At 46.8% G+C, this 16,975-nt stretch overlaps 34 non-coding genes and 21 pseudogenes across 34 annotated transcripts; all 55 read right to left on the reverse strand.

The window, feature by feature from the left end:
- Positions 1-234: 234 nt before the first annotated feature.
- LOC138457132 (5S ribosomal RNA) lies at positions 235-343 on the reverse strand (annotated as a pseudogene).
- Positions 344-450: 107 nt separating this feature from the next.
- LOC138454521 (5S ribosomal RNA) lies at positions 451-569 on the reverse strand. The gene has a single exon (XR_011261194.1). It is a non-coding gene; the product is annotated as a 5S ribosomal RNA (ribosomal RNA).
- Positions 570-675: 106 nt separating this feature from the next.
- On the reverse strand, positions 676-794 carry LOC138459919 (5S ribosomal RNA). Its single transcript, XR_011262698.1, has one exon. It is a non-coding gene; the product is annotated as a 5S ribosomal RNA (ribosomal RNA).
- A 106-nt stretch (positions 795-900) lies between these two features.
- Positions 901-1,019, reverse strand: LOC138462583 (5S ribosomal RNA). The gene has a single exon (XR_011265178.1). It is a non-coding gene; the product is annotated as a 5S ribosomal RNA (ribosomal RNA).
- A 463-nt stretch (positions 1,020-1,482) lies between these two features.
- Positions 1,483-1,591, reverse strand: LOC138458152 (5S ribosomal RNA; annotated as a pseudogene).
- A 106-nt stretch (positions 1,592-1,697) lies between these two features.
- Positions 1,698-1,816, reverse strand: LOC138454450 (5S ribosomal RNA). The gene has a single exon (XR_011261127.1). It is a non-coding gene; the product is annotated as a 5S ribosomal RNA (ribosomal RNA).
- Positions 1,817-1,922: 106 nt separating this feature from the next.
- Positions 1,923-2,041, reverse strand: LOC138455360 (5S ribosomal RNA; annotated as a pseudogene).
- A 106-nt stretch (positions 2,042-2,147) lies between these two features.
- LOC138463439 (5S ribosomal RNA) lies at positions 2,148-2,266 on the reverse strand. The gene has a single exon (XR_011266026.1). It is a non-coding gene; the product is annotated as a 5S ribosomal RNA (ribosomal RNA).
- Positions 2,267-2,729: 463 nt separating this feature from the next.
- Positions 2,730-2,838, reverse strand: LOC138458662 (5S ribosomal RNA; annotated as a pseudogene).
- A 106-nt stretch (positions 2,839-2,944) lies between these two features.
- LOC138461119 (5S ribosomal RNA) lies at positions 2,945-3,063 on the reverse strand. Its single transcript, XR_011263755.1, has one exon. It is a non-coding gene; the product is annotated as a 5S ribosomal RNA (ribosomal RNA).
- Positions 3,064-3,169: 106 nt separating this feature from the next.
- Positions 3,170-3,288, reverse strand: LOC138464897 (5S ribosomal RNA). Its single transcript, XR_011267473.1, has one exon. It is a non-coding gene; the product is annotated as a 5S ribosomal RNA (ribosomal RNA).
- Positions 3,289-3,394: 106 nt separating this feature from the next.
- Positions 3,395-3,513, reverse strand: LOC138461498 (5S ribosomal RNA). Its single transcript, XR_011264114.1, has one exon. It is a non-coding gene; the product is annotated as a 5S ribosomal RNA (ribosomal RNA).
- Positions 3,514-3,976: 463 nt separating this feature from the next.
- Positions 3,977-4,085, reverse strand: LOC138458180 (5S ribosomal RNA; annotated as a pseudogene).
- Positions 4,086-4,191: 106 nt separating this feature from the next.
- LOC138460543 (5S ribosomal RNA) lies at positions 4,192-4,310 on the reverse strand. Its single transcript, XR_011263227.1, has one exon. It is a non-coding gene; the product is annotated as a 5S ribosomal RNA (ribosomal RNA).
- A 106-nt stretch (positions 4,311-4,416) lies between these two features.
- On the reverse strand, positions 4,417-4,535 carry LOC138455205 (5S ribosomal RNA). The gene has a single exon (XR_011261846.1). It is a non-coding gene; the product is annotated as a 5S ribosomal RNA (ribosomal RNA).
- A 106-nt stretch (positions 4,536-4,641) lies between these two features.
- Positions 4,642-4,760, reverse strand: LOC138463777 (5S ribosomal RNA). The gene has a single exon (XR_011266361.1). It is a non-coding gene; the product is annotated as a 5S ribosomal RNA (ribosomal RNA).
- Positions 4,761-4,866: 106 nt separating this feature from the next.
- Positions 4,867-4,985, reverse strand: LOC138461500 (5S ribosomal RNA). The gene has a single exon (XR_011264116.1). It is a non-coding gene; the product is annotated as a 5S ribosomal RNA (ribosomal RNA).
- Positions 4,986-5,448: 463 nt separating this feature from the next.
- On the reverse strand, positions 5,449-5,557 carry LOC138459606 (5S ribosomal RNA; annotated as a pseudogene).
- A 106-nt stretch (positions 5,558-5,663) lies between these two features.
- LOC138459718 (5S ribosomal RNA) lies at positions 5,664-5,772 on the reverse strand (annotated as a pseudogene).
- Positions 5,773-5,878: 106 nt separating this feature from the next.
- On the reverse strand, positions 5,879-5,997 carry LOC138463198 (5S ribosomal RNA). The gene has a single exon (XR_011265785.1). It is a non-coding gene; the product is annotated as a 5S ribosomal RNA (ribosomal RNA).
- A 106-nt stretch (positions 5,998-6,103) lies between these two features.
- Positions 6,104-6,222, reverse strand: LOC138462457 (5S ribosomal RNA). The gene has a single exon (XR_011265053.1). It is a non-coding gene; the product is annotated as a 5S ribosomal RNA (ribosomal RNA).
- A 453-nt stretch (positions 6,223-6,675) lies between these two features.
- LOC138457133 (5S ribosomal RNA) lies at positions 6,676-6,784 on the reverse strand (annotated as a pseudogene).
- A 106-nt stretch (positions 6,785-6,890) lies between these two features.
- Positions 6,891-7,009, reverse strand: LOC138454522 (5S ribosomal RNA). The gene has a single exon (XR_011261195.1). It is a non-coding gene; the product is annotated as a 5S ribosomal RNA (ribosomal RNA).
- A 106-nt stretch (positions 7,010-7,115) lies between these two features.
- On the reverse strand, positions 7,116-7,234 carry LOC138459931 (5S ribosomal RNA). Its single transcript, XR_011262711.1, has one exon. It is a non-coding gene; the product is annotated as a 5S ribosomal RNA (ribosomal RNA).
- A 106-nt stretch (positions 7,235-7,340) lies between these two features.
- On the reverse strand, positions 7,341-7,459 carry LOC138462584 (5S ribosomal RNA). The gene has a single exon (XR_011265179.1). It is a non-coding gene; the product is annotated as a 5S ribosomal RNA (ribosomal RNA).
- A 463-nt stretch (positions 7,460-7,922) lies between these two features.
- On the reverse strand, positions 7,923-8,031 carry LOC138458327 (5S ribosomal RNA; annotated as a pseudogene).
- Positions 8,032-8,137: 106 nt separating this feature from the next.
- Positions 8,138-8,256, reverse strand: LOC138461841 (5S ribosomal RNA). The gene has a single exon (XR_011264448.1). It is a non-coding gene; the product is annotated as a 5S ribosomal RNA (ribosomal RNA).
- A 106-nt stretch (positions 8,257-8,362) lies between these two features.
- On the reverse strand, positions 8,363-8,471 carry LOC138457633 (5S ribosomal RNA; annotated as a pseudogene).
- A 463-nt stretch (positions 8,472-8,934) lies between these two features.
- LOC138458408 (5S ribosomal RNA) lies at positions 8,935-9,043 on the reverse strand (annotated as a pseudogene).
- Positions 9,044-9,149: 106 nt separating this feature from the next.
- Positions 9,150-9,258, reverse strand: LOC138458260 (5S ribosomal RNA; annotated as a pseudogene).
- Positions 9,259-9,364: 106 nt separating this feature from the next.
- Positions 9,365-9,483, reverse strand: LOC138460546 (5S ribosomal RNA). Its single transcript, XR_011263229.1, has one exon. It is a non-coding gene; the product is annotated as a 5S ribosomal RNA (ribosomal RNA).
- A 106-nt stretch (positions 9,484-9,589) lies between these two features.
- Positions 9,590-9,708, reverse strand: LOC138454566 (5S ribosomal RNA). Its single transcript, XR_011261237.1, has one exon. It is a non-coding gene; the product is annotated as a 5S ribosomal RNA (ribosomal RNA).
- Positions 9,709-9,814: 106 nt separating this feature from the next.
- LOC138455361 (5S ribosomal RNA) lies at positions 9,815-9,933 on the reverse strand (annotated as a pseudogene).
- Positions 9,934-10,039: 106 nt separating this feature from the next.
- Positions 10,040-10,158, reverse strand: LOC138463440 (5S ribosomal RNA). The gene has a single exon (XR_011266027.1). It is a non-coding gene; the product is annotated as a 5S ribosomal RNA (ribosomal RNA).
- A 463-nt stretch (positions 10,159-10,621) lies between these two features.
- LOC138458663 (5S ribosomal RNA) lies at positions 10,622-10,730 on the reverse strand (annotated as a pseudogene).
- Positions 10,731-10,836: 106 nt separating this feature from the next.
- On the reverse strand, positions 10,837-10,955 carry LOC138461120 (5S ribosomal RNA). Its single transcript, XR_011263756.1, has one exon. It is a non-coding gene; the product is annotated as a 5S ribosomal RNA (ribosomal RNA).
- Positions 10,956-11,061: 106 nt separating this feature from the next.
- On the reverse strand, positions 11,062-11,180 carry LOC138464898 (5S ribosomal RNA). The gene has a single exon (XR_011267475.1). It is a non-coding gene; the product is annotated as a 5S ribosomal RNA (ribosomal RNA).
- A 106-nt stretch (positions 11,181-11,286) lies between these two features.
- LOC138461501 (5S ribosomal RNA) lies at positions 11,287-11,405 on the reverse strand. The gene has a single exon (XR_011264117.1). It is a non-coding gene; the product is annotated as a 5S ribosomal RNA (ribosomal RNA).
- Positions 11,406-11,868: 463 nt separating this feature from the next.
- On the reverse strand, positions 11,869-11,977 carry LOC138458182 (5S ribosomal RNA; annotated as a pseudogene).
- A 106-nt stretch (positions 11,978-12,083) lies between these two features.
- LOC138460547 (5S ribosomal RNA) lies at positions 12,084-12,202 on the reverse strand. Its single transcript, XR_011263230.1, has one exon. It is a non-coding gene; the product is annotated as a 5S ribosomal RNA (ribosomal RNA).
- A 106-nt stretch (positions 12,203-12,308) lies between these two features.
- Positions 12,309-12,427, reverse strand: LOC138455206 (5S ribosomal RNA). Its single transcript, XR_011261847.1, has one exon. It is a non-coding gene; the product is annotated as a 5S ribosomal RNA (ribosomal RNA).
- Positions 12,428-12,533: 106 nt separating this feature from the next.
- LOC138463778 (5S ribosomal RNA) lies at positions 12,534-12,652 on the reverse strand. The gene has a single exon (XR_011266362.1). It is a non-coding gene; the product is annotated as a 5S ribosomal RNA (ribosomal RNA).
- Positions 12,653-12,758: 106 nt separating this feature from the next.
- Positions 12,759-12,877, reverse strand: LOC138461504 (5S ribosomal RNA). Its single transcript, XR_011264118.1, has one exon. It is a non-coding gene; the product is annotated as a 5S ribosomal RNA (ribosomal RNA).
- Positions 12,878-13,340: 463 nt separating this feature from the next.
- LOC138459608 (5S ribosomal RNA) lies at positions 13,341-13,449 on the reverse strand (annotated as a pseudogene).
- A 106-nt stretch (positions 13,450-13,555) lies between these two features.
- LOC138459719 (5S ribosomal RNA) lies at positions 13,556-13,664 on the reverse strand (annotated as a pseudogene).
- Positions 13,665-13,770: 106 nt separating this feature from the next.
- LOC138463199 (5S ribosomal RNA) lies at positions 13,771-13,889 on the reverse strand. Its single transcript, XR_011265786.1, has one exon. It is a non-coding gene; the product is annotated as a 5S ribosomal RNA (ribosomal RNA).
- Positions 13,890-13,995: 106 nt separating this feature from the next.
- On the reverse strand, positions 13,996-14,114 carry LOC138464719 (5S ribosomal RNA). Its single transcript, XR_011267296.1, has one exon. It is a non-coding gene; the product is annotated as a 5S ribosomal RNA (ribosomal RNA).
- A 453-nt stretch (positions 14,115-14,567) lies between these two features.
- LOC138457134 (5S ribosomal RNA) lies at positions 14,568-14,676 on the reverse strand (annotated as a pseudogene).
- A 106-nt stretch (positions 14,677-14,782) lies between these two features.
- Positions 14,783-14,901, reverse strand: LOC138454523 (5S ribosomal RNA). Its single transcript, XR_011261196.1, has one exon. It is a non-coding gene; the product is annotated as a 5S ribosomal RNA (ribosomal RNA).
- Positions 14,902-15,007: 106 nt separating this feature from the next.
- On the reverse strand, positions 15,008-15,126 carry LOC138459943 (5S ribosomal RNA). Its single transcript, XR_011262723.1, has one exon. It is a non-coding gene; the product is annotated as a 5S ribosomal RNA (ribosomal RNA).
- A 106-nt stretch (positions 15,127-15,232) lies between these two features.
- On the reverse strand, positions 15,233-15,351 carry LOC138462585 (5S ribosomal RNA). The gene has a single exon (XR_011265180.1). It is a non-coding gene; the product is annotated as a 5S ribosomal RNA (ribosomal RNA).
- A 463-nt stretch (positions 15,352-15,814) lies between these two features.
- On the reverse strand, positions 15,815-15,923 carry LOC138458330 (5S ribosomal RNA; annotated as a pseudogene).
- Positions 15,924-16,029: 106 nt separating this feature from the next.
- LOC138461843 (5S ribosomal RNA) lies at positions 16,030-16,148 on the reverse strand. Its single transcript, XR_011264450.1, has one exon. It is a non-coding gene; the product is annotated as a 5S ribosomal RNA (ribosomal RNA).
- Positions 16,149-16,254: 106 nt separating this feature from the next.
- Positions 16,255-16,363, reverse strand: LOC138457634 (5S ribosomal RNA; annotated as a pseudogene).
- A 463-nt stretch (positions 16,364-16,826) lies between these two features.
- Positions 16,827-16,935, reverse strand: LOC138459215 (5S ribosomal RNA; annotated as a pseudogene).
- Between the last annotated feature and the right edge of the window lie 40 nt (positions 16,936-16,975).

Here is a 16,975-nt window from a genome sequence, read left to right on the forward strand (position 1 = left end):
TCTTTCATGCCTCTTGAAGGACTCAATATTCTCTGTACTGCATTACATGTGAAAGTCGATTTATTACCCATGAACACACTACCTGTATGCTAATTCTATGTAAAAAGGTAGCTCCAGCCCTCATGATGTTGTCCAACATTTCCGCTATAAAACGGGATACAATTATTTTGGAAACATACCAAATTTGAAAAATAATTGAGAAGTTGCGCAATTACTAATCATGGAGCACAAAAAAGCCTACAGCACCTGGTATTCCCAGGCAGTCTCCCATCCAGGTACTAACTAGGCCCGACCCTGCTTAGCTTCCGAGATCGGGCGCATTCAGTGTGGTGTGGCCGTAGGCTCTGGGCCTAGTGAGTTTTGTACTTTTAAGCATCTAGTCGGCTAGACCTTGCAGTTTTGAAAGGCAATTGTGAAATGGCTCACTTCCTGAACTTGGAGCACAAAAAAAGCCTACAGCACCTGGCATTCCCAGGCGGTCTCCCATCCAGGTACTAACGAGGCCCGACACTGCTTAGCTTCTGAGATCAGACGAGATCGGGCGCATTCAGTGTGGTGTGGCCGTAGGCTCTGGGCCTTGTGAGTTTTGTACTTTTAAGCATCTAGTCGGCTAGACCTTGCAGTTTTGAAAGGCAATTGAGAAATGGCTCACTTCCTGAACTTGGAGTACAAAGAAGCCTACAGCACCTGGTATTCCCAGGCGGTCTCCCATCCAGGTACTAACTAGGCCCAACACTGCTTAGCTTCTGAGATCAGACGAGATCAGGCGCATTCAGTGTGGTGTGGCCGTAGGCTCTGGGCCTAGTGAGTTTTGTACTTTTAAGCATCTAGTCGGCTAGACCTTGCAGTTTTGAAAGGCAATTGAGAAAGGGCTCACTTCCTGAACTTGGAGCACAAAAAAGCCTACAGCACCTGGTATTCCCAGGCGGTCTCCCATCCAGGTACTAACTAGGCCTAACACTGCTTAACTTCCGAGATCAGACGAGATCAGGTGCATTCAGTGTGGTGTGGCCGTAGGCTCTAGGAATGCTAAGAATATTACTCTTATGCATTTGCATTTAGTAAGCTAAGCCATGCAGCCACTTGCAACATGATACCACGCTCATCGCTCGATCAGGCTCGATCAGGCGAGATATATAAGACTGGTGGGCCCATTCAGGACTCCTATGTCTGGTAGGATAACTTTAATTCATCCATCCTGTGTCTGTTGCAGGGAGGTGGAGAGAACAATCAACACAATAATGGTTTTCTTTCATGCCTCTTGAAGGACTCAATATTCTCTGTACTGCATTACATGTGAAAGTCGATTTATTACCCATGAACACACTACCTGTATGCTAATTCTATGTAAAAAGGTAGCTCCAGCCCTCATGATGTTGTCCAACATTTCCGCTATAAAACGGGATACAATTATTTTGGAAACATACCAAATTTGAAAAATAATTGAGAAGTTGTGCAATTACTAATCATGGAGCACAAAAAAGCCTACAGCACCTGGTATTCCCAGGCAGTCTCCCATCCACGTACTAACTAGGCCCGACCCTGCTTAGCTTCCGAGATCGGGCGCATTCAGTGTGGTGTGGCCGTAGGCTCTGGGCCTAGTGAGTTTTGTACTTTTAAGCATCTAGTCGGCTAGACCTTGCAGTTTTGAAAGGCAATTGTGAAATGGCTCACTTCCTGAACTTGGAGCACAAAAAAGCCTACAGCACCTGGTATTCCCAGGTGGTCTCCCATCCAGGTACTAACTAGGCCCGACACTGCTTAGCTTCCGAGATCAGACGAGATCGGGCGCAATCAGTGTGGTGTGTCCGTAGTCTCTGGGCCTAGTGAGTTTTGTACTTTTAAGCATCTAGTCAGCTAGACCTTGCAGTTTTGAAAGGCAATTGAGAAATGGCTCACTTCCTGAACTTGGAGCACAAAAAAGCCTACAGCACCTGGTATTCCCAGGCGGTCTCCCATCCAGGTACTAACGAGGCCTGACACTGCTTAGCTTCCGAGATCAGACGAGATCGGGCACATTCAGTGTGGTGTGGCCGTATGCTCTGGGTCTTGTGAGTTTTGTACTTTTAAGCATCTAGTCGGCTAGACCTTGCAGTTTTAAAAGGCAATTGAGAAAGGGCTCACTTCCTGAACTTGGAGCACAAAAAAGCCTACAGCACCTGGTATTCCCAGGCAGTCTCCCATCCAGGTACTAACTAGGCCTGACACTGCTTAACTTCCGAGATCAGACGAGATCGGGTGCATTCAGTGTGGTGTGGCCGTAGGCTCTAGGAATGCTAAGAATATTACTCTTATGCATTTGCATTTAGTAAGCTAAGCCATGCAGCCACTTGCAACATGATACCACGCTCATCGCTCGATCAGGCTCGATCAGGCGAGATATATAAGACTGGTGGGCCCATTCAGGACTCCTATGTCTGGTAGGATAACTTTAATTCATCCATCCTGTGTCTGTTGCAGGGAGGTGGAGAGAACAATCAACACAATAATGGTTTTCTTTCATGCCTCTTGAAGGACTCAATATTCTCTGTACTGCATTACATGTGAAAGTCGATTTATTACCCATGAACACACTACCTGTATGCTAATTCTATGTAAAAAGGTAGCTCCAGCCCTCATGATGTTGTCCAACATTTCCGCTATAAAACGGGATACAATTATTTTGGAAACATACCAAATTTGAAAAATAATTGAGAAGTTGCGCAATTACTAATCATGGAGCACAAAAAAGCCTACAGCACCTGGTATTCCCAGGCAGTCTCCCATCCAGGTACTAACGAGGCCCTACACTGCTTAGCTTCCGAGATCAGACGCATTCAGTGTGGTGTGGCCGTAGGCTCTGGGCCTTGTGAGTTTTGTACTTTTAAGCATCTAGTCGGCTAGACCTTGCAGTTTTGAAAGGCAATTGTGAAATGGCTCACTTCCTGAACTTGGAGCACAAAAAAGCCTACAGCACCTGGTATTCCCAGGCGGTCTCCCATCCAGGTACTAACAAGGCCCGACACTGCTTAGCTTCCGAGATCAGACGAGATCGGGCGCATTCAGTGTGGTGTGGCCGTAGGCTCTGGGCCTTGTGAGTTTTGTACTTTTAAGCATCTAGTCGGCTAGACCTTGCAGTTTTGAAAGGCAATTGAGAAATGGCTCACTTCCTGAACTTGGAGTACAAAAAAGCCTACAGCACCTGGTATTCCCAGGCGGTCTCCCATCCAGGTACTAACTAGGCCCGACACTGCTTAGCTTCTGAGATCAGACGAGATCAGGCGCATTCAGTGTGGTGTGGCCTTAGGCTCTGGGCCTAGTGAGTTTTGTACTTTTAAGCATCTAGTCGGCTAGACCTTGCAGTTTTAAAAGGCAATTGAGAAAGGGCTCACTTCCTGAACTTGGAGCACAAAAAAGCCTACAGCACCTGGTATTCCCAGGCGGTCTCCCATCCAGGTACTAACTAGGCCTGACACTGCTTAACTTCCGAGATCAGACGAGATCGGGTGCATTCAGTGTGGTGTGGCCGTAGGCTCTAGGAATGCTAAGAATATTACTCTTATGCATTTGCATTTAGTAAGCTAAGCCATGCAGCCACTTGCAACATGATACCACGCTCATCGCTCGATCAGGCTCGATCAGGCGAGATATATAAGACTGGTGGGCCCATTCAGGACTCCTATGTCTGGTAGGATAACTTTAATTCATCCATCCTGTGTCTGTTGCAGGGAGGTGGAGAGAACAATCAACACAATAATGGGTTTCTTTCATGCCTCTTGAAGGACTCAATATTCTCTGTACTGCATTACATGTGAAAGTCGATTTATTACCCATGAACACACTACCTGTATGCTAATTCTATGTAAAAAGGTAGCTCCAGCCCTCATGATGTTGTCCAACATTTCCGCTATAAAACGGGATACAATTATTTTGGAAACATACCAAATTTGAAAAATAATTGAGAAGTTGCGCAATTACTAATCATGGAGCACAAAAAAGCCTACAGCACCTGGTATTCCCAGGCAGTCTCCCATCCAGGTACTAACTAGACCCGACCCTGCTTAGCTTCCGAGATCGGGCGCATTCAGTGTGGTGTGGCCGTAGGCTCTGGGCCTAGTGAGTTTTGTACTTTTAAGCATCTAGTCGGCTAGACCTTGCAGTTTTGAAAGGCAATTGTGAAATGGCTCACTTCCTGAACTTGGAGTACAAAAAAGCCTACAGCACCTGGTATTCCCAGGTGGTCTCCCATCCAGGTACTAACTAGGCCCGACACTGCTTAGCTTCCGAGATCAGACGAGATCGGGCGCAATCAGTGTGGTGTGGCCGTAGGCTCTGGGCCTAGTGAGTTTTGTACTTTTAAGCATCTAGTCAGCTAGACCTTGCAGTTTTGAAAGGCAATTGAGAAATGGCTCACTTCCTGAACTTGGAGCACAAAAAAGCCTACAGCACCTGGTATTCCCAGGCGGTCTCCCATCCAGGTACTAACGAGGCCCGACACTGCTTAGCTTCCGAGATCAGACGAGATGGGGCGCATTCAGTGTGGTGTGGCCGCAGGCTCTGGGCCTTGTGAGTTTTGTACTTTTAAGCATCTAGTCAGCTAGACCTTGCAGTTTTGAAAGGCAATTGAGAAATGGCTCACTTCCTGAACTTGGAGCACAAAAAAGCCTACAGCACCTGGTATTCCCAGGCGGTCTCCCATCCAGGTACTAACGAGGCCCGACACTGCTTAGCTTCCGAGATCAGACGAGATCAGGCGCATTCAGTGTGGTGTGGCCGTAGGCTCTGGGCCTTGTGAGTTTTGTACTTTTAAGCATCTAGTCGGCTAGACCTTGCAGTTTTAAAAGGCAATTGAGAAAGGGCTCACTTCCTGAACTTGGAGCACAAAAAAGCCTACAGCACCTGGTATTCCCAGGCGGTCTCCCATCCAGGTACTAACTAGGCCTGACACTGCTTAACTTCCGAGATCAGACGAGATCGGGTGCATTCAGTGTGGTGTGGCCGTAGGCTCTAGGAATGCTAAGAATATTACTCTTATGCATTTGCATTTAGTAAGCTAAGCCATGCAGCCACTTGCAACATGATACCACGCTCATCGCTCGATCAGGCTCATTCAGGCGAGATATATAAGACTGGTGGGCCCATTCAGGACTCCTATGTCTGGTAGGATAACTTTAATTCATCCATCCTGTGTCTGTTGCAGGGAGGTGGAGAGAACAATCAACACAATAATGGTTTTCTTTCATGCCTCTTGAAGGACTCAATATTCTCTGTACTGCATTACATGTGAAAGTCGATTTATTACCCATGAACACACTACCTGTATGCTAATTCTATGTAAAAAGGTAGCTCCAGCCCTCATGATGTTGTCCAACATTTCCGCTATAAAACGGGATACAATTATTTTGGAAACATACCAAATTTGAAAAATAATTGAGAAGTTGTGCAATTACTAATCATGGAGCACAAAAAAGCCTACAGCACCTGGTATTCCCAGGCAGTCTCCCATCCAGGTACTAACTAGGCCCGACCCTGCTTAGCTTCCAAGATCGGGCGCATTCAGTGTGGTGTGGCCCTAGGTTCTGGGCCTAGTGAGTTTTGTACTTTTAAGCATCTAGTCGGCTAGACCTTGCAGTTTTGAAAGGCAATTGTGAAATGGCTCACTTCCTGAACTTGGAGCACAAAAAAGCCTACAGCACCTGGTATTCCCAGGTGGTCTCCCATCCAGGTACTAACTAGGCCCGACACTGCTTAGCTTCCGAGATCAGACGAAATCAGTGTGGTGTGTCCGTAGTCTCTGGGCCTAGTGAGTTTTGTACTTTTAAGCATCTAGTCAGCTAGACCTTGCAGTTTTGAAAGGCAATTGAGAAATGGCTCACTTCCTGAACTTGGAGCACAAAAAAGCCTACAGCACCTGGTATTCCCAGGCGGTCTCCCATCCAGGTACTAACGAGGCCCGACACTGCTTAGTTTCCGAGATCAGACGAGATCGGGCACATTCAGTGTGGTGTGGCCGTAGGCTCTGGGCCTTGTGAGTTTTGTACTTTTAAGCATCTAGTCGGCTAGACCTTGCAGTTTTAAAAGGCAATTGAGAAAGGGCTCACTTCCTGAACTTGGAGCACAAAAAAGCCTACAGCACCGGGTATTCCCAGGCGGTCTCCCATCCAGGTACTAACTAGGCCTGACACTGCTTAACTTCCGAGATCAGACGAGATCGGGTGCATTCAGTGTGGTGTGGCCGTAGGCTCTAGGAACGCTAAGAATATTACTCTTATGCATTTGCATTTAGTAAGCTAAGCCATGCAGCCACTTGCAACATGATACCACGCTCATCGCTCGATCAGGCGAGATATATAAGACTGGTGGGCCCATTCAGGACTCCTATGTCTGGTAGGATAACTTTAATTCATCCATCCTGTGTCTGTTGCAGGGAGGTGGAGAGAACAATCAACACAATAATGGGTTTCTTTCATGCCTCTTGAAGGACTCAATATTCTCTGTACTGCATTACATGTGAAAGTCGATTTATTACCCATGAACACACTACCTGTATGCTAATTCTATGTAAAAAGGTAGCTCCAGCCCTCATGATGTTGTCCAACATTTCCGCTATAAAACGGGATACAATTATTTTGGAAACATACCAAATTTGAAAAATAATTGAGAAGTTGCGCAATTACTAATCATGGAGCACAAAAAAGCCTACAGCACCTGGTATTCCCAGGCAGTCTCCCATCCAGGTACTAACTAGGCCCGACCCTGCTTAGCTTCCGAGATCGGGCGCATTCAGTGTGGTGTGGCCGTAGGCTCTGGGCCTAGTGAGTTTTGTACTTTTAAGCATCTAGTCGGCTAGACCTTGCAGTTTTGAAAGGCAATTGTGAAATGGCTCACTTCCAGAACTTGGAGCACAAAAAAGCCTACAGCACCTGGCATTCCCAGGCGGTCTCCCATCCAGGTACTAACGAGGCCCGACACTGCTTAGCTTCTGAGATCAGACGAGATCGGGCGCATTCAGTGTGGTGTGGCCGTAGGCTCTGGGCCTTGTGAGTTTTGTACTTTTAAGCATCTAGTCGGCTAGACCTTGCAGTTTTGAAAGGCAATTGAGAAATGGCTCACTTCCTGAACTTGGAGTACAAAAAAGCCTACAGCACCTGGTATTCCCAGGCGGTCTCCCATCCAGGTACTAACTAGGCCCAACACTGCTTAGCTTCTGAGATCAGACGAGATCAGGCGCATTCAGTGTGGTGTGGCCGTAGGCTCTGGGCCTAGTGAGTTTTGTACTTTTAAGCATCTAGTCGGCTAGACCTTGCAGTTTTGAAAGGCAATTGAGAAAGGGCTCACTTCCTGAACTTGGAGCACAAAAAAGCCTACAGCACCTGGTATTCCCAGGCGGTCTCCCATCCAGGTACTAACTAGGCCTAACACTGCTTAACTTCCGAGATCAGACGAGATCAGGTGCATTCAGTGTGGTGTGGCCGTAGGCTCTAGGAATGCTAAGAATATTACTCTTATGCATTTGCATTTAGTAAGCTAAGCCATGCAGCCACTTGCAACATGATACCACGCTCATCGCTCGATCAGGCTCGATCAGGCGAGATATATAAGACTGGTGGGCCCATTCAGGACTCCTATGTCTGGTAGGATAACTTTAATTCATCCATCCTGTGTCTGTTGCAGGGAGGTGGAGAGAACAATCAACACAATAATGGTTTTCTTTCATGCCTCTTGAAGGACTCAATATTCTCTGTACTGCATTACATGTGAAAGTCGATTTATTACCCATGAACACACTACCTGTATGCTAATTCTATGTAAAAAGGTAGCTCCAGCCCTCATGATGTTGTCCAACATTTCCGCTATAAAACGGGATACAATTATTTTGCAAACATACCAAATTTGAAAAATAATTGAGAAGTTGCGCAATTACTAATCATGGAGCACAAAAAAGCCTACAGCACCTGGTATTTCCAGGCAGTCTCCCATCCAGGTACTAACTAGGCCCGACCCTGCTTAGCTTCCGAGATCGGGAGCATTCAGTGTGGTGTGGCCGTAGGCTCTGGGCCTAGTGAGTTTTGTACTTTTAAGCATCTAGTCGGCTAGACCTTGCAGTTTTGAAAGGCAATTGTGAAATGGCTCACTTCCTGAACTTGGAGCACAAAAAAGCCTACAGCACCTGGTATTCCCAGGTGGTCTCCCATCCAGGTACTAACTAGGCCCGACACTGCTTAGCTTCTGAGATCAGACGAGATCAGGCACATTCAGTGTGGTGTGGCCGTAGGCTCTGAACCTAGTGAGTTTTGTACTTTTAAGCATCTAGTCGGCTAGACCTTGCAGTTTTAAAAGGCAATTGAGAAAGGGCTCACTTCCTGAACTTGGAGCACAAAAAAGCCTACAGCACCTGGTATTCCCAGGCGGTCTCCCATCCAGGTACTAACTAGGCCTGACACTGCTTAACTTCCGAGATCAGATGCATTCAGTGTGGTGTGGCCGTAGGCTCTAGGAATGCTAAGAATATTACTCTTATGCATTTGCATTTAGTAAGCTAAGCCATGCAGCCACTTGCAACATGATACCACGCTCATCGCTCGATCAGGCTCGATCAGGCGAGATATATAAGACTGGTGGGCCCATTCAGGACTCCTATGTCTGGTAGGATAACTTTAATTCATCCATCCTGTGTCTGTTGCAGGGAGGTGGAGAGAACAATCAACACAATAATGGTTTTCTTTCATGCCTCTTGAAGGACTCAATATTCTCTGTACTGCATTACATGTGAACGTCGATTTATTACCCATGAACACACTACCTGTATGCTAATTCTATGTAAAAAGGTAGCTCCAGCCCTCATGATGTTGTCCAACATTTCCGCTATAAAACGGTATACAATTATTTTGGAAACATACCAAATTTGAAAAATAATTGAGAAGTTGCGCAATTACTAATCATGGAGCACAAAAAAGCCTACAGCACCTGGTATTCCCAGGCAGTCTCCCATCCAGGTACTAACTAGGCCTGACCCTGCTTAGCTTCCGAGATCGGGCGCATTCAGTGTGGTGTGGCCGTAGGCTCTGGGCCTAGTGAGTTTTGTACTTTTAAGCATCTAGTCGGCTAGACCTTGCAGTTTTGAAAGGCAATTGTGAAATGGCTCACTTCCTGAACTTGGAGTACAAAAACGCCTACAGCACCTGGTATTCCCAGGCGGTCTCCCATCCAGGTACTAACGAGGCCCGACACTGCTTAGCTTCCGAGATCAGACGCATTCAGTGTGGTGTGGCCGTAGGCTCTGGGCCTTGTGAGTTTTGTACTTTTAAGCATCTAGTCGGCTAGACCTTGCAGTTTTGAAAGGCAATTGTGAAATGGCTCACTTCCTGAACTTGGAGCACAAAAAAGCCTACAGCACCTGGTATTCCCAGGTGGTCTCCCATCCAGGTACTAACTAGGCCCGACACTGCTTAGCTTCCGAGATCAGACGAGATCGGGCGCAATCAGTGTGGTGTGGCCGTAGGCTCTGGGCCTAGTGAGTTTTGTACTTTTAAGCATCTAGTCAGCTAGACCTTGCAGTTTTGAAAGGCAATTGAGAAATGGCTCACTTCCTGAACTTGGAGTACAAAAAAGCCTACAGCACCTGGTATTCCCAGGCGGTCTCCCATCCAGGTACTAACTAGGCCCGACACTGCTTAGCTTCCGAGATCAGACGAGATCGGGCGCAATCAGTGTGGTGTGTCCGTAGTCTCTGGGCCTAGTGAGTTTTGTACTTTTAAGCATCTAGTCAGCTAGACCTTGCAGTTTTGAAAGGCAATTGAGAAATGGCTCACTTCCTGAACTTGGAGCACAAAAAAGCCTACAGCACCTGGTATTCCCAGGCGGTCTCCCATCCAGGTACTAACGAGGCCTGACACTGCTTAGCTTCCGAGATCAGACGAGATCGGGCACATTCAGTGTGGTGTGGCCGTATGCTCTGGGTCTTGTGAGTTTTGTACTTTTAAGCATCTAGTCGGCTAGACCTTGCAGTTTTAAAAGGCAATTGAGAAAGGGCTCACTTCCTGAACTTGGAGCACAAAAAAGCCTACAGCACCTGGTATTCCCAGGCAGTCTCCCATCCAGGTACTAACTAGGCCTGACACTGCTTAACTTCCGAGATCAGACGAGATCGGGTGCATTCAGTGTGGTGTGGCCGTAGGCTCTAGGAATGCTAAGAATATTACTCTTATGCATTTGCATTTAGTAAGCTAAGCCATGCAGCCACTTGCAACATGATACCACGCTCATCGCTCGATCAGGCTCGATCAGGCGAGATATATAAGACTGGTGGGCCCATTCAGGACTCCTATGTCTGGTAGGATAACTTTAATTCATCCATCCTGTGTCTGTTGCAGGGAGGTGGAGAGAACAATCAACACAATAATGGTTTTCTTTCATGCCTCTTGAAGGACTCAATATTCTCTGTACTGCATTACATGTGAAAGTCGATTTATTACCCATGAACACACTACCTGTATGCTAATTCTATGTAAAAAGGTAGCTCCAGCCCTCATGATGTTGTCCAACATTTCCGCTATAAAACGGGATACAATTATTTTGGAAACATACCAAATTTGAAAAATAATTGAGAAGTTGCGCAATTACTAATCATGGAGCACAAAAAAGCCTACAGCACCTGGTATTCCCAGGCAGTCTCCCATCCAGGTACTAACGAGGCCCTACACTGCTTAGCTTCCGAGATCAGACGCATTCAGTGTGGTGTGGCCGTAGGCTCTGGGCCTTGTGAGTTTTGTACTTTTAAGCATCTAGTCGGCTAGACCTTGCAGTTTTGAAAGGCAATTGTGAAATGGCTCACTTCCTGAACTTGGAGCACAAAAAAGCCTACAGCACCTGGTATTCCCAGGCGGTCTCCCATCCAGGTACTAACAAGGCCCGACACTGCTTAGCTTCCGAGATCAGACGAGATCGGGCGCATTCAGTGTGGTGTGGCCGTAGGCTCTGGGCCTTGTGAGTTTTGTACTTTTAAGCATCTAGTCGGCTAGACCTTGCAGTTTTGAAAGGCAATTGAGAAATGGCTCACTTCCTGAACTTGGAGTACAAAAAAGCCTACAGCACCTGGTATTCCCAGGCGGTCTCCCATCCAGGTACTAACTAGGCCCGACACTGCTTAGCTTCTGAGATCAGACGAGATCAGGCGCATTCAGTGTGGTGTGGCCTTAGGCTCTGGGCCTAGTGAGTTTTGTACTTTTAAGCATCTAGTCGGCTAGACCTTGCAGTTTTAAAAGGCAATTGAGAAAGGGCTCACTTCCTGAACTTGGAGCACAAAAAAGCCTACAGCACCTGGTATTCCCAGGCGGTCTCCCATCCAGGTACTAACTAGGCCTGACACTGCTTAACTTCCGAGATCAGACGAGATCGGGTGCATTCAGTGTGGTGTGGCCGTAGGCTCTAGGAATGCTAAGAATATTACTCTTATGCATTTGCATTTAGTAAGCTAAGCCATGCAGCCACTTGCAACATGATACCACGCTCATCGCTCGATCAGGCTCGATCAGGCGAGATATATAAGACTGGTGGGCCCATTCAGGACTCCTATGTCTGGTAGGATAACTTTAATTCATCCATCCTGTGTCTGTTGCAGGGAGGTGGAGAGAACAATCAACACAATAATGGGTTTCTTTCATGCCTCTTGAAGGACTCAATATTCTCTGTACTGCATTACATGTGAAAGTCGATTTATTACCCATGAACACACTACCTGTATGCTAATTCTATGTAAAAAGGTAGCTCCAGCCCTCATGATGTTGTCCAACATTTCCGCTATAAAACGGGATACAATTATTTTGGAAACATACCAAATTTGAAAAATAATTGAGAAGTTGCGCAATTACTAATCATGGAGCACAAAAAAGCCTACAGCACCTGGTATTCCCAGGCAGTCTCCCATCCAGGTACTAACTAGACCCGACCCTGCTTAGCTTCCGAGATCGGGCGCATTCAGTGTGGTGTGGCCGTAGGCTCTGGGCCTAGTGAGTTTTGTACTTTTAAGCATCTAGTCGGCTAGACCTTGCAGTTTTGAAAGGCAATTGTGAAATGGCTCACTTCCTGAACTTGGAGTACAAAAAAGCCTACAGCACCTGGTATTCCCAGGTGGTCTCCCATCCAGGTACTAACTAGGCCCGACACTGCTTAGCTTCCGAGATCAGACGAGATCGGGCGCAATCAGTGTGGTGTGGCCGTAGGCTCTGGGCCTAGTGAGTTTTGTACTTTTAAGCATCTAGTCAGCTAGACCTTGCAGTTTTGAAAGGCAATTGAGAAATGGCTCACTTCCTGAACTTGGAGCACAAAAAAGCCTACAGCACCTGGTATTCCCAGGCGGTCTCCCATCCAGGTACTAACGAGGCCCGACACTGCTTAGCTTCCGAGATCAGACGAGATGGGGCGCATTCAGTGTGGTGTGGCCGCAGGCTCTGGGCCTTGTGAGTTTTGTACTTTTAAGCATCTAGTCAGCTAGACCTTGCAGTTTTGAAAGGCAATTGAGAAATGGCTCACTTCCTGAACTTGGAGCACAAAAAAGCCTACAGCACCTGGTATTCCCAGGCGGTCTCCCATCCAGGTACTAACGAGGCCCGACACTGCTTAGCTTCCGAGATCAGACGAGATCAGGCGCATTCAGTGTGGTGTGGCCGTAGGCTCTGGGCCTTGTGAGTTTTGTACTTTTAAGCATCTAGTCGGCTAGACCTTGCAGTTTTAAAAGGCAATTGAGAAAGGGCTCACTTCCTGAACTTGGAGCACAAAAAAGCCTACAGCACCTGGTATTCCCAGGCGGTCTCCCATCCAGGTACTAACTAGGCCTGACACTGCTTAACTTCCGAGATCAGACGAGATCGGGTGCATTCAGTGTGGTGTGGCCGTAGGCTCTAGGAATGCTAAGAATATTACTCTTATGCATTTGCATTTAGTAAGCTAAGCCATGCAGCCACTTGCAACATGATACCACGCTCATCGCTCGATCAGGCTCATTCAGGCGAGATATATAAGACTGGTGGGCCCATTCAGGACTCCTATGTCTGGTAGGATAACTTTAATTCATCCATCCTGTGTCTGTTGCAGGGAGGTGGAGAGAACAATCAACACAATAATGGTTTTCTTTCATGCCTCTTGAAGGACTCAATATTCTCTGTACTGCATTACATGTGAAAGTCGATTTATTACCCATGAACACACTACCTGTATGCTAATTCTATGTAAAAAGGTAGCTCCAGCCCTCATGATGTTGTCCAACATTTCCGCTATAAAACGGGATACAATTATTTTGGAAACATACCAAATTTGAAAAATAATTGAGAAGTTGTGCAATTACTAATCATGGAGCACAAAAAAGCCTACAGCACCTGGTATTCCCAGGCAGTCTCCCATCCAGGTACTAACTAGGCCCGACCCTGCTTAGCTTCCAAGATCGGGCGCATTCAGTGTGGTGTGGCCCTAGGTTCTGGGCCTAGTGAGTTTTGTACTTTTAAGCATCTAGTCGGCTAGACCTTGCAGTTTTGAAAGGCAATTGTGAAATGGCTCACTTCCTGAACTTGGAGCACAAAAAAGCCTACAGCACCTGGTATTCCCAGGTGGTCTCCCATCCAGGTACTAACTAGGCCCGACACTGCTTAGCTTCCGAGATCAGACGAAATCAGTGTGGTGTGTCCGTAGTCTCTGGGCCTAGTGAGTTTTGTACTTTTAAGCATCTAGTCAGCTAGACCTTGCAGTTTTGAAAGGCAATTGAGAAATGGCTCACTTCCTGAACTTGGAGCACAAAAAAGCCTACAGCACCTGGTATTCCCAGGCGGTCTCCCATCCAGGTACTAACGAGGCCCGACACTGCTTAGTTTCCGAGATCAGACGAGATCGGGCACATTCAGTGTGGTGTGGCCGTAGGCTCTGGGCCTTGTGAGTTTTGTACTTTTAAGCATCTAGTCGGCTAGACCTTGCAGTTTTAAAAGGCAATTGAGAAAGGGCTCACTTCCTGAACTTGGAGCACAAAAAAGCCTACAGCACCGGGTATTCCCAGGCAGTCTCCCATCCAGGTACTAACTAGGCCTGACACTGCTTAACTTCCGAGATCAGACGAGATCGGGTGCATTCAGTGTGGTGTGGCCGTAGGCTCTAGGAACGCTAAGAATATTACTCTTATGCATTTGCATTTAGTAAGCTAAGCCATGCAGCCACTTGCAACATGATACCACGCTCATCGCTCGATCAGGCGAGATATATAAGACTGGTGGGCCCATTCAGGACTCCTATGTCTGGTAGGATAACTTTAATTCATCCATCCTGTGTCTGTTGCAGGGAGGTGGAGAGAACAATCAACACAATAATGGGTTTCTTTCATGCCTCTTGAAGGACTCAATATTCTCTGTACTGCATTACATGTGAAAGTCGATTTATTACCCATGAACACACTACCTGTATGCTAATTCTATGTAAAAAGGTAGCTCCAGCCCTCATGATGTTGTCCAACATTTCCGCTATAAAACGGGATACAATTATTTTGGAAACATACCAAATTTGAAAAATAATTGAGAAGTTGCGCAATTACTAATCATGGAGCACAAAAAAGCCTACAGCACCTGGTATTCCCAGGCAGTCTCCCATCCAGGTACTAACTAGGCCCGACCCTGCTTAGCTTCCGAGATCGGGCGCATTCAGTGTGGTGTGGCCGTAGGCTCTGGGCCTAGTGAGTTTTGTACTTTTAAGCATCTAGTCGGCTAGACCTTGCAGTTTTGAAAGGCAATTGTGAAATGGCTCACTTCCAGAACTTGGAGCACAAAAAAGCCTACAGCACCTGGCATTCCCAGGCGGTCTCCCATCCAGGTACTAACGAGGCCCGACACTGCTTAGCTTCTGAGATCAGACGAGATCGGGCGCATTCAGTGTGGTGTGGCCGTAGGCTCTGGGCCTTGTGAGTTTTGTACTTTTAAGCATCTAGTCGGCTAGACCTTGCAGTTTTGAAAGGCAATTGAGAAATGGCTCACTTCCTGAACTTGGAGTACAAAAAAGCCTACAGCACCTGGTATTCCCAGGCGGTCTCCCATCCAGGTACTAACTAGGCCCAACACTGCTTAGCTTCTGAGATCAGACGAGATCAGGCGCATTCAGTGTGGTGTGGCCGTAGGCTCTGGGCCTAGTGAGTTTTGTACTTTTAAGCATCTAGTCGGCTAGACCTTGCAGTTTTGAAAGGCAATTGAGAAAGGGCTCACTTCCTGAACTTGGAGCACAAAAAAGCCTACAGCACCTGGTATTCCCAGGCGGTCTCCCATCCAGGTACTAACTAGGCCTAACACTGCTTAACTTCCGAGATCAGACGAGATCAGGTGCATTCAGTGTGGTGTGGCCGTAGGCTCTAGGAATGCTAAGAATATTACTCTTATGCATTTGCATTTAGTAAGCTAAGCCATGCAGCCACTTGCAACATGATACCACGCTCATCGCTCGATCAGGCTCGATCAGGCGAGATATATAAGACTGGTGGGCCCATTCAGGACTCCTATGTCTGGTAGGATAACTTTAATTCATCCATCCTGTGTCTGTTGCAGGGAGGTGGAGAGAACAATCAACACAATAATGGTTTTCTTTCATGCCTCTTGAAGGACTCAATATTCTCTGTACTGCATTACATGTGAAAGTCGATTTATTACCCATGAACACACTACCTGTATGCTAATTCTATGTAAAAAGGTAGCTCCAGCCCTCATGATGTTGTCCAACATTTCCGCTATAAAACGGGATACAATTATTTTGCAAACATACCAAATTTGAAAAATAATTGAGAAGTTGCGCAATTACTAATCATGGAGCACAAAAAAGCCTACAGCACCTGGTATTTCCAGGCAGTCTCCCATCCAGGTACTAACTAGGCCCGACCCTGCTTAGCTTCCGAGATCGGGAGCATTCAGTGTGGTGTGGCCGTAGGCTCTGGGCCTAGTGAGTTTTGTACTTTTAAGCATCTAGTCGGCTAGACCTTGCAGTTTTGAAAGGCAATTGTGAAATGGCTCACTTCCTGAACTTGGAGCACAAAAAAGCCTACAGCACCTGGTATTCCCAGGTGGTCTCCCATCCAGGTACTAACTAGGCCCGACACTGCTTAGCTTCTGAGATCAGACGAGATCAGGCACATTCAGTGTGGTGTGGCCGTAGGCTCTGAACCTAGTGAGTTTTGTACTTTTAAGCATCTAGTCGGCTAGACCTTGCAGTTTTAAAAGGCAATTGAGAAAGGGCTCACTTCCTGAACTTGGAGCACAAAAAAGCCTACAGCACCTGGTATTCCCAGGCGGTCTCCCATCCAGGTACTAACTAGGCCTGACACTGCTTAACTTCCGAGATCAGATGCATTCAGTGTGGTGTGGCCGTAGGCTCTAGGAATGCTAAGAATATTACTCTTATGCATTTGCATTTAGTAAGCTAAGCCATGCAGCCACTTGCAACATGATACCACGCTCATCGCTCGATCAGGCTCGATCAGGCGAGATATATAAGACTGGTGGGCCCATTCAGGACTCCTATGTCTGGTAGGATAACTTTAATTCATCCATCCTGTGTCTGTTGCAGGGAGGTGGAGAGAACAATCAACACAATAATGGTTTTCTTTCATGCCTCTTGAAGGACTCAATATTCTCTGTACTGCATTACATGTGAACGTCGATTTATTACCCATGAACACACTACCTGTATGCTAATTCTATGTAAAAAGGTAGCTCCAGCCCTCATGATGTTGTCCAACATTTCCGCTATAAAACGGTATACAATTATTTTGGAAACATACCAAATTTGAAAAATAATTGAGAAGTTGCGCAATTACTAATCATGGAGCACAAAAAAGCCTACAGCACCTGGTATTCCCAGGCAGTCTCCCATCCAGGTACTAACTAGGCCTGACCCTGCTTGGCTTCCGAGATCGGGCGCATTCAGTGTGGTGTGGCCGTAGGCTCTGGGCCTAGTGAGTTTTGTACTTTTAAGCATCTAGTCG

This window comes from Ambystoma mexicanum, chromosome 4p, assembly GCF_040938575.1.
Source record: "Ambystoma mexicanum isolate Mex_15411 chromosome 4p, UKY_AmexF1_1, whole genome shotgun sequence".
Lineage (NCBI taxonomy): Eukaryota > Metazoa > Chordata > Amphibia > Caudata > Ambystomatidae > Ambystoma > Ambystoma mexicanum.